We start from the raw sequence: 12,129 nt of genomic DNA, 5'->3' as shown, positions 1-12,129 counted from the left end.
GAGAGAGAAGGAAGCTAAATAGATCAAGGCAGGTGGAAGAAACGAGGGATGAGTAGGAGGAGACCCTAAAGATGCGCTTTGTTTTCTACTAATGTGAAATTTTCGATTTACTTTAAAATGTTTTTATTTGCCTAAAAGAAGCTGTGGATGTGGTAAACTCTCCAAAGCCATCATATTCCTTTCTTTTTTCAGCCATATTTATCGAATACCAATTTGTGTCAATTCTTATGCTAAGTAGAAGAAAGATAAATGAGGCAGAGTCCCTACTCTAGAAAAGTAAGTAATCTATCTGTCAAGGAATGGGTGAAATATGAATCAATCTGTAAATACTGAGGACAGAAAACTGTCACAGCATAGATAAAGGATCAACCAACTTGGATGGCAGAGGCAGAAAAATCTCAACTCTTGGTGACTAGTAAGTTTGATTTTGAAGGATCATAAAAATGATAATATCTAACATTTACTATGTGATTGTCATGTGTCAGGTACTATTTTTCATACTTTTCATTCATAAACTCATTTAATCCTCACGATCCAAAGAAATTAAATTTGTATTATCTCCGCTTTAAAGATGTAAAATTGAGGCCCAGATAAATTAAGTAATTTGCCCAAAGTTACGCAGCTAAAAATTGACAGTCAGAGACCATTCTCTTATGCGACACTATACTGATTTTCAGAAAATAAAAACAGTTTGTGGAAAGATAATTCCATTCACAGAATGAAGGAAATGATTCTCTTATACCAAAAATGATGAAGAGGTTCCAAGGTCCTTCCTCCTTGGCCCCACTCTTGGTACTTAAGGGTGTACTTTATAAGCCCCAGGAGAAGCCCCTAAATCTTGAAAGCAGTGAGTCCCTATTTTGTTAAAGACTGAAACGTGAGTGTACATCAGAGGCACTTGGAAAGCTTCTGACTGCCTGGCCCTACCCCAGAGCTTCTGACTCGGTAAGACTAAGGACAGAAGGTCTAAGAATTTGTATTTCTAACAAGTTCTCAGAATATGCTGCTGGTGGTCAGGGGACCACACATTTGTCTTTCAAATAAATGAACCATGCAGAAGCTTGTTTTTTCTCCTAGGTTCTACAAGAAAAACTTTTTACCATGTTTCTGTCGTATGTTTCCTGTTGCTTTCAGATGGTCTGGTTTAAAAACATATAAATCATTTCTTGCAGATCTTAATTTGAAATATTTATTTCAGATTTTTTTCCTCTCCATGACTTGAAATTTTTACTCACATCTCCAGTTCTTATTTCCACATAACTCTGCACACTGAATGCATACTAAAAATGTGTGTGTGTGTGTATGTGTGTGTGTGTGCGTTTAAGTTATTTTTGGGTGTTGAAAGAAACTTCACATCTATAACACTATTCATTGTAGACTGAGAAGAGAGAAACTGTTCATCAGAAGCTTCCAACTTCAACCTCTTTGGAAAATTTAAACTATAATATTTCAAGGGTGGTAAGCACAGACAGACAATAAAAAGACCCAAGACCAGAATTGGCAGGAGAGTAAAATGCATGCAATACAAAACAATTCCTTATGATGAGCTGTAAAAATGATACAATGAATCAATGCTTTGTACCACAGGGTGTTTTCACACCCTCCAGAGAAATTGCCAAAATTACTTAAAAACATGGTACATCCAAGTTGGTTATCCATTACCTTCATAAACATTTCTTTCACCACATCTAATCTCATACAGATGTGCCACGATTATCGAATACTGAGTTGAACACACTTAGACCTCACTTAAAAAGAGAGCAGAATTATAAAAATGTTTTTGAATTTCTGCCACCTACTGGCAACTCAAAGTGCCAGAATTGAGCACAGGGTAATAACACTTCCTGCTCGAGGTTGGTTATGATCTTCGTCTGGAGGATAATTAATTAGCACTTGCTTTAACTAATTTTCAGCTCGTGTAGCTGATATAGTAAGAAAATGGTAGATTGCGTTATTTGGGGGCTTGTTTCCAGGCCCCAGAGCAACCCTGAACCATCCCTGCATTGTAGACCTGATTACAAAGTAAACTTGGCATTTTGGGATTCCCTTCCCTCATGGTGTGACTCATATGGCTTCAGTTTTGGTGAGTTGGTGCTCAGATGATGTTGTTTTTTGCACATGTGTTGCATAACCCTCAGTGACAAAGCTGGTACATTTCTAGGTGTAATCTTAGAAGGCAAAGAGTGTGTTTGTGGACTGTACAAAAGGAATTTGAATATTGATTTGTATGGCATCTGGAATACATTCTGGAAAGTTCTTAGGGGTATGATGCGTAATGGTTTGAAATTGCCACTCTGGTGCATAGAGCCAGGTTACTAAGGGAAGATCTTTCGGCTTCAATTAACATCTAGTTTCTGATGGTGATTTTGACAGCCTAAACCTAAACTAGGTTTCTCAGATTATCTTCTAAAATCCATCCTTTAACAAAATAACCTAGATGCCAGCACTATTTTGTTCTTAACCTTGTAACTCTTCTGGTCCTGTTTTGTCATTTCTAGGTGTGCCAAACTTCACTTCAAAGAGTTCATTTTATTCCAAGGGGCAACCAATTAGGGATCAAAGACTTTATTTCATTTTGCAAAGCCCAGCCTGGAGAGTTTATTACGCTGGATCAATCTCCCTTTGAAGATTGCTATCTTTGGGTGTGAAACCTGAGTCCCAAGAAAGGCAGATGAGAAAAGCTTTGGGGCAGCCACCAGACAGGAAGGTGTCATTTATACCAACATAGGAAAGCAGAGTCAGGGGCGCTGGAGAGGATCAAAAAGTTGAAGGTACATTGGACATATGGCAAAGAGTGGTGACCATCTGGAAAAGCGGATATTGTAATGAGGCAGGCAACAATCAAAAAGGAGAGTTGAAATTAAAAAAAAAAAAAAAAGCCAAGGAAAACACTGAATGATATACCAGTGAGCATGTTTAAAATAATAAGGGCCGTTATGGTCAAAGTCACCGTGCTATGGTCTAGCCATACTCCATTTCTTTCAGTTCTGCAAATGCAGTATGCTCTGTCTAGCCTCTGTGCCTTCATGCAGACATACCCTTCTCTCTGCTGGAATATTGTTCTGTCCTCGCCCTCCCTACATTTTCTTTTCAATAAACTAACTCTTTCTACTTATTGTTCAGATCTCAGCTTAAGTCACTCTTCCTCTGAAAGTCCAGGGAAGTTCCTTGAAGACCTAAGTGAGTTACTCCACCTCTCATGAGGAGTATTGCCTTTACCATGGGACTTCTCATACTTACTTTTACTGATTGAGGTTTTTCTTTCCCGAGGGCTCTATGCTCAGTCATGGCGGGATCCTGCCTATCTTGTTTCTATCACCACTTTAATCTCAGCACCCAGCACAATACCTGGAACATGTCATGTTGTTCTCATTTCTAAAATGAACGAATCAACGAAATCAACTTGAGGGGACCAGTCAAGCTATTTGTTTTGAAAGAATATCCTATCAACTTGCCATCTCTGCTACAACCCCTCTTCCACTGAGTGAGCAGAGATGAAGGCCGACACCACCTTGGTGCCTCACAGTTTGTAACTGCAGTGGAACACTAGGGCTCATACCCTGCCGATTTTAACAGATCACAATCATTCTCTCTTCCTTTGTGCTAAAATAAGGACATTTCTTCAAATAAAGCAAACTCTACCATCTTCTTTGCATATGTTGCAAATCTTATCATTGTATTAAACAGTTAGATAAGAGTGGTTACAGGCATCTTCCTCAGACTATGTACCCTATTTTCAAGTGAAATCTCTCCTTAGAACTCCAAAAGAGCAAACACATAGTTATTTGCTAGTATAGCTGTATATTAAAATTTTAAATCAGATCATTTACTGATTTTAAAATCAATGAGAGGAAGGCAAGTGGAAGCATTTGTGTTTTGCCTTGTGTTGATGTTCATACAGAACACTTTTGAGTGTGCATTCCTTTGTAAATTGCAGTTTTTAAAATAGTTTAGAATGTATTTTAAAATTAAATATATATTGAACTTGGGGAGATCTATGAGTATCTGTGTGGTACAGATTTGAAAAACACATCTGTGCCAGGCACAGTTCTAAATGTTTTGCCCGTATCAATTCCTCTACTCTCCAGAACAAACAACCCCATGAGGCAGATAATAGTATCCTGATTTTATAGACAAGGGCCCCAAGACAGAGTTGTTAAGTAACTTACCAACTTACAGTAGTAGAACCAGGATTAAATGCAAAAACAGACTCCATTCATTCTTTTAACAAATATTTTTGAGTGCCTACTATCTGCTAGGCACTGTTTTAGGCAATAGGCACACAACAGTGAACAAAATAGATAAAAATCCTTGTCCTGTGAATCTTCTCCTCTGGTGCAGCTTCCATTCCAGCATGTTCACTCTTATCCACTACACTGTACTATGGCTCTCCTCTCTAACTGGCTACCCTGGTCTCTGTGGACGGCAGGGCGATAAGACAGCCAGAGTCAGAAATAGACAAGTTGGCTGAGAGCAGAAAGGTGAGTAGGAGCTGGCAAGGAAGGCAGTGAAGGAAGAGCACTGCAGGCACAAGAAACAGACAGAAAACCATGGAGCCCAGTAGCATCTCAGCATCCTTACCACTCTCCTCGTTGTTGTCCTAGCCTACAAAGGGGTCAAAGTCCTGTCTAAAATGGGCTGCTGGTGAGCTTCCTACTTCACAGAGATTAATCCTAAACTGGTCTTAAATTTCCTTCTCAGTATTTTGCTGTAGCCCACCATCGTTCCCAGTCTCACCTTCTCCCTTCTTCCTGCTCCGCCCTGGTGTCTAACTGAATCAGTTCTCTCACTTTTGGTCTTACTGCTTCCTTCCCCAGTTTATAATTCCTCCTCTTGATTCCTATCCCATGTATTCTCAGTATAAGAGTATGCAATTCTCTACATACTCACTCTTGTGTCCTCAGATTACGTGCAGCTTTACTCATTCCTATAACATTCATTGAGTGCCTATAATGTGCCACACATAGTAAAAATGCTAGGTACCTGTGGGAAGCTGAAAAATGGCCCATCCAAAGATACTCACCTCCGAACCACTGGAATCTGTGATTGTTACCTTATATGGCAAAAAGAACACAGATATGATTAAATTAAGGATCTTGACACAGAGAGATTTCCTGAGATTATCCAATTGGGCCTTAAATGCAATCACATGTATCTTCATAAGAAGAAGACAGTAGGAGACTTTGATATATACAAATAAGAAGATGATGAGAACACAAAGCAGACAGAGATTTCAAGAGCTGGACCTTGAAGATCGGAATGATATAGTCACAAGCCAAGGAATGCTGGCAGCCACTAGAAATTGGAAGAGACAAGGAATGGAGTCTCCCCTGGAACCTCTAAGGGATTATGGCCTCGATTTTGGACTTTTGGCCTTCAGAACTGTGAGAGAATAAATTACTGTTGTTTTAAGGCACCAATTACTGGTAATTTGTTACAGTAGTCTCAAGAAACTGATATAGTACCCTTTCTCTAGTTCCTTCTTAGACTTTCCAAAGCCATTCCTACCAGTTTCCACAGTCTATATTAACTGTGTATTTCCATGTTCTCCATTGAAAACTCCTTGAAACCAGGGACTGGCACCTTTTCATCTTCATATATCCCTGGCATTTTATACAATACTTGACATATTACAGATGCTCAATAAATTTTTGCTGAATGAATAAACTATAATGGAGCATTATAGTGTCATTTAATTTTTTTATATGTGAAAGTATTGTCTTTTCAATTAGACTGTGAGAAACCATGGCTTTGCATCATCTGGGGTGCAAAGCACAATATGGTGAACTGTTCCCAGCTGAGGGATGACACAGAGGTTTCATCTCCCATGATCAGTAAAGGCTACCTGGATACTCAGTGAAATAGGACACCTTGAACAATTAATTATGTCTGTCATAGATGTGATACTAGAGAGGAGTGTATATGAACATATACTTTGCCATCCCTGACCCAGCTTTTGTCCCATGGATAAGATTTCTCTTATCTAAACATGAAACAAATGATATTCCTGCCCTCCAGAATCTTAGAACTAAAATTTGGCGTTTATAACTCGCCCATGGTAGAAATAGCTTCTCATATTCTTGGTTCCTGCTGTGAAAATTGAACAGTGTGTGTTACTTTTTAGTTCAACATTTTCAACAACAGACCCTGTTCTAAGTGCTGGAACTGTTCAGCCCTGGCCTTCAAAGAGTTTGAAGACTAATAGAGAAGATAAACAGGTTTTAGACCAACCCAGGTAACCAGTGTGAAAGGGGCTACAGTGTGGGTCTGTGAAGGTGTGGTGCTGCCACAGGGCATAAATGTCTTAGGAGAAAGGGGAAGACTGAAACCTTCAGGCAAAGACCTTGGATTAAACCTGGAAACTGGCTCTTAAAGCATTGACTAAAGGGAGGGAGAAAATTCATCCTGCTGTGGATCAGGAGCAAGTGTGTGTGACTCAGTGGCTCTCTGCCTTCAGCTCTGGGTCCCAAAGGAGGCCTGTGCTGTCTGGCTGATTTTGCAGTGAGCCTGGTAAAAATTTAGCATTTCAGTCACTCCCTGTCCCCTGAGCAGAGTTCCGGAAGCAGGATCAATAGGGAAACATCGTCAGCAGCTAGAGGATGCTATAAATCTTTTCAGCCCTGAACAGAAATATTTGAGTGGGGGCTGGCTGAGGCTGCTGGGAGGAGCTAACACAAAGCTTTGGGGTTCCATTCTAATGAGCACTTTCTGCTGCTTAAAGCTGTGTTGTTGGAGGCTGAGGGCAGGGAGCTGGTGTTGATGAGTCTCTGTTCAGACCATGGGGTGAAAACCAATGCCTTAACAGACAGTTATTAAAATGCCCTTTTCCTTCAGTAGTTATTTGTCAAGAACGTGATGTGCATATGTCAAGACCTTAGGAACTACCACACAGATAAATGCTTCCTGCTATGCTCTGAATGTTTGCGCCCCCCTCCTCCAAATTCATAGGTTGAAATCCTAATGCCCAATTAAAAGGTAGGATTTGGGGATACTGATTAGGTCACAAGGGTGGAGCCCTCAAGACTGATTAACGCCTTTCTGAGAGAGGCCTGAGAGCGACCTTGCCCCTCCCACCATGTGAGGATACTATAAGAAGTCTGTGACCCTGAGAGGACCGTCACCCAACCATGCTGGCACCCTAATCTCAGACTTCCAGCCTCCAGAACTATGAGAAATAAATTTCTGTTGTTTATAAGTAAGCTAGTGTGTGGTATTTTGTTATTGTAGCCCAAACTAGGATACGCCGCACCTATTTACCCATCCAAACATGCTGATGTGGTGGAGAGGACTCAGGCCATGGAGTAAAAATGATCTGGGGCGGAGCTTAGCCTGCACCTCAAAAGCTGTGATCTTGGTCCATCCTAATCCCTGCCAGTAGATCTGTGGCCTGCCAGGTTTCGCTTGTGGACCAGAGCACCTTAGAAGCCTCATCCCAAGCAGTGAGCACAGCTTCAGTGGGTTCATGCCAGGGTGCTTCTAGACACTGGGGAGGGGAAAAAAAAGAAAAAAAAAAAAGCTGCATGATCTTAGGTGAATTCATCACTGCTCCGAGCTTCATCTTCCTCATCTGTAAAATGAGCATAAAAATAGTACCTACATCACTGAATGTATATTAGAATGTAGAAGATCTTAGCCAAGTGCTTGGAAGATAATTGATGTTAGTTACAAATAATTTTTTTGGGGGGGCGGGAGGGAGGGCAGGTTTAATGTTTGCCCTGGAGGTCAAGAACAGGTTGCAGAACAAAAAGTACGAGCCATGCCTGGGGGGGAATGTCTCAGGGGATGAGGGTTTATTGACTTACAGTAAGATTGGAAAGCAGTAGGGTGCTTAATATCTGCTGCTCCTCATTCACTCATTCAGCAGATATTTACTGAGCTAAAACAAGCCAGGCACCCTGCTAGGACCTAGCAGTACCCAGACGATAAAGCATCTCCAGCAGTATCTTAAATTCTATGAGAACAAGGACAATGTTTGGAGTGTTCGCTGCTATAGTTCTAACATTTAATAGTGCTAGGTTAGTAAATATTAAATAAGTATTTTCTAATGAGATAAGTAGGTGTGGAATGATTATTTTTAGTGCAAAATGGCAATAATAAAAATAATACCTATCAGAAACTACGTGTGTCTGAATTTGGCTAAAAACTACCAGATGTCTCTCCTGAACCACTGTGCCAGCTACTGCTCCTCACTACTCCCTACCAGCAGTGGACGAGGACATTATATCTCTCATCTCCACCTACACTTGGCACTATGCAGCTTTTTAATTAATGCCCATCTAAAATGTATAAAGTGATGGCTCATTTGTTTTTGATTCACATTTTTCTGATTACTAATACATTTGAGTAAAACTTCAAATGCTTGCTAGTCCTTTGGGTTTTCTTTTCTGGAAATTGCCTGTTGGTGTCCTTTGCCCAATTCTGCCCCTGGGCATATATTTCAAATAGAGTCTCAAACATGACCATAGAGAGCAGTGCACAAGAACACTCATGGCTGCTATTCGCTGTTGTGGGAGGTTGGAGGCAGCATGAGGTCCTTCACTCAGAGTTAGTTGTTCTGGGTGGGGAATGCATATCTTTAGGTACTCTGTGGCAATTCTAAGTGATTAATTAGATGTAGAGGTAGCAGCATGAGGCTTCTTAAAAGCATAGAGATAGGTGATAGAACTGAGATCTATAAAACAATGCTACTCATATGTAAATTACAAATTTATGCAATTAAAATACCCATATGTGTGTGAGTGAGTGTGTGTGTATATTTTTTATAGAATACAGAACATGTTAAACACATTACAGTGGTTTTTGGGGTGGCAGGGAATAAAGGTGAAGAACCAGGATCAAAGAGAATAATGAAATAAATAAGAGAAAAGACCTTGATGATGATAACATGTCAAGAATTGAAGAGTAAAAGTAATTCAATCCTGTGCGCCTGAAATCTGATAATAGAATAGTAATTAATGGCCATGAATACAATACTGCTTTATATTTCTATGGCTCTTTGAATTTTTCAAAGCATTTCACAGCTATTTTATTCGCTATCAGTAACAAGTAGCTCTATAGGGAAGACAGATATTCCTCTCCCGATAAAGAGAGAAGAAAATTCAGATAAGGGGAGATTAACTTTGCTTGAGAAGACACTAGGACCCAGAAACTTCCACTCAGAGACTGCCTTCTTTCCACTACAATAGATTGGTCAGACGCTGTCACTAGGATCCCTGAAGGCTGGTAAAATTTGAATCAAGCTCTTCATTTATCTTTCTTCACATCCCTTCCTGCCGGGTAAAAACCTATGTGCTTTAGTGGGCTTCCCACTTCCCCATTACATCTCAGCTATTAAGGCTGTTTCACACATAGGGCTCCCATTGACCCTGGCTCTCTCCCTAATTGAACCCAAAGACTAAAACATCCTTTACAATAAGCACTTCTTTGTAATAGACAGATTTCCTGGACCCATAAAACAGCTTTTAGAAAGGGCGAGCTGTATTTAAGGAAGACATTAATATAGTGCCACAAAATGAGGTTTGCTGACATATGACTCTCTGAATAATTTACTTTAAATAAATTAACACTAGGATTTACATTTACCTTTGAAAGTCCAATTTACTGGAGACACTGAGGATGTGCTCCCTGGAGAATGGGAATAATGAAAAACACCAGCTTTCGTTTGACTGCCTCGCTAAGAACCATAGTGATGAAATGGCTACCTTTTCTGGAGAACTCTCTCTCCCAGTTGACTCTCACTCAGACCATCCATTGGAGGGGCTTCCTGGTTTCTCCCGCAGCCCTTCTGTTTGCCAACAAGATGAGTTTAGCACCAGATGAGGGCAAGGGACAGGGGATAGCATGGAGGAAAGAAAACCCACTATAACTGAAAAGTTAATAATAATTATACTATAGCTGGAAGTTAGTGATAAATTATTTGCATATATTATCTCATTTCATCATTGTAAAAACTCTATGAAGTAGGATCTCATATTAATCCCGTCTGACAGATACAGAAACTATGACTTAAATGGTTAATTTACTGAGGATCACATAGCTAGTAAATGGTGGCCCTCATACTCAAATGTAAGGAGCCTTAAGTCAGAGTCCAAACTTAGGATTTTCTTTTAAATAATTATCTAATTATCAATAATTTAAATATTCGAATTTACATGATCATTATAAAAAATTGGAAAGAGAAAAAATATATATTAAAAAAAAAATCATCCTCTCTTAGTATCCAGCGTTAATTATTACCCAGAATACTCAGAGCTGATTGTTTGGTCATATTCTTTTTTCTTGTGAGAAGACTGCATTTCTGTTTTTCAGAGATTGAGCATATTTCTCTGTGCTTTAGGAGCTGGGGTGGGTAGCGTGGGCCTTTTATAGAGTAGAAAGGGAAAGCAGGGACCTTTTGGCCCGTTAAAATGAGTGCATGATTTATCTGCCCTTTCCAACTGGCAGCTGACCAAAGAGGCTGATGGGCATAGCAGGTTTCCTGGTCGCGTGTGGTTCCAGCATATGGAAATGCAGCGCTGCCACAGCCTGGCAATGGCGTCTCCCCCTCCTCGCTCAGAGCGTGGAACGGCCCTCGCCAGCGGAAGAACCAGGGGCAAGGAAGCCACCCAAATCCCTGTCCTAGACATAGTACCTGCAGGCCGTGCCAGGGTGCCCCGTCCGCACTCAAACATGCAGGATCCACAGCAGAGGATGCTGGTGAAGAGCTTGCACTTTAAAATCAGAGCTGGGGTCAAATCTAGCTTTGCCATATTCGAACCGTGGGAATCTGGCAGATTACGCAACCTGCTAAATTTCTGTTTCCTCCGCTATGAAATCAGGCAGTAGAGTGCAGCAGTTCAGTGTGTGGGTACCAGATTCAGGCTCATGTTGCTGAATCCTAGCAACATGACTTACCAGTTGGGTAGCGGTGGGAAAGCTACTTAGTCTCTCTGAGTCTCTGTTTTTTCATATATTAAATAAGAATAATGACACAGGTGAGGATGAAATGAGATTTTACTTGTGAAGAACTCAGTGTAGATACTTGGAAAATATTAGTTTGTTGTTTTTGTTGTTGTCGTTAAAATGAGGGTGGTTAGAGTACTCATAATATTTTTGTGACGATTAGTTGAAATCATATAAATAAAACGCTTAAACGATGTATTCCGTTGGAAGTTTAGTTGCTTAGATTAGACACTTTAAAGTCATCCTGAGTTCCTTTTTTTCCTCTTAAAATCATTCTGCCAGCAAATATTGTCAGCTCTACTGTCAAAAAATATTTAGAATCCAGCCACTGCTCACCTCTTCCCTTGCTGCAGCGCCGTCATTCTTACCAAGATTATTTCCGAAACAGCCTTTTAACCGGTTTTCTGACTTCTGTCCTTGCCCCCATACCGTGTATTCTCAATCCAAGAACCTTTAGTTTAAGGCTTTTTAAGGTTTGTTATTTTAATTTTTTTCATTGCGATATAGTTGACATATAACATTATATTAGTTTCAGGCATGCAACATAATGATTCTATGTATGTATATATTGTGAAATGATCACCACAATACATCTAGCTAACATCCATAGTCTTTTTATATTTTATTTTTTTATCTTGAAATACTGACTTTCAGAAAATTTCCAAAACTAGTACAGAAAGTTCATGTATATTCTTTACTCAATTTCCCCAGTATTAACAACTTATATATCATAGTACAATGATCAAAACCAGGACATTAACACTATTAACTACAATTCGTATTCAAATTTCACCATTGTCCCCTTTTTCTTCTTCCTCTGCCGGATGCAGTCCAGGATCCGACAGCACAGGAAGTTATCTCTTTAGTCTCCTACAATTTGCGATGATTTCTCAGTTTTTTCTTGACTTTAATGATCTTTTGATGAGTACTGGTCAGTTATTTTGTAGAATATCTATCGACTTGCATTTGTTTGATGTTTTGTCACCACGAGATTGAGATTATGCATTTTTAGCAAGCATACCACAGAAGTGATGGTGTGTTCTTGTCAGCACATCGTAGTCAGGTTACCTCATTTTGATATCTTATTGGTGATGTTAACCTTACCCACTTAATTGCAAGTGGTGCTTATTGGGTTTCTCTGCTAGAAAGTTATTGTTGTTTTCTTTGTAAGTGGTCAATATTTTGAAG

At 39.9% G+C, this 12,129-nt stretch overlaps 1 non-coding gene across 1 annotated transcript; it reads left to right on the top strand.

Annotated features, from left to right (window-relative positions):
* The first annotated feature begins 7,352 nt into the window (after positions 1-7,352).
* Positions 7,353-7,486, top strand: LOC112476734. Its single transcript, XR_003045193.1, has one exon. It is a non-coding gene; the product is annotated as a small nucleolar RNA SNORA52 (small nucleolar RNA).
* The last annotated feature ends 4,643 nt before the right edge of the window (positions 7,487-12,129 follow it).

This window comes from Pteropus alecto, unplaced genomic scaffold, assembly GCF_000325575.1.
Source record: "Pteropus alecto unplaced genomic scaffold, ASM32557v1 scaffold71, whole genome shotgun sequence".
NCBI lineage: Eukaryota > Metazoa > Chordata > Mammalia > Chiroptera > Pteropodidae > Pteropus > Pteropus alecto.
This window is presented reverse-complemented; position numbering and strand designations above follow the sequence as displayed.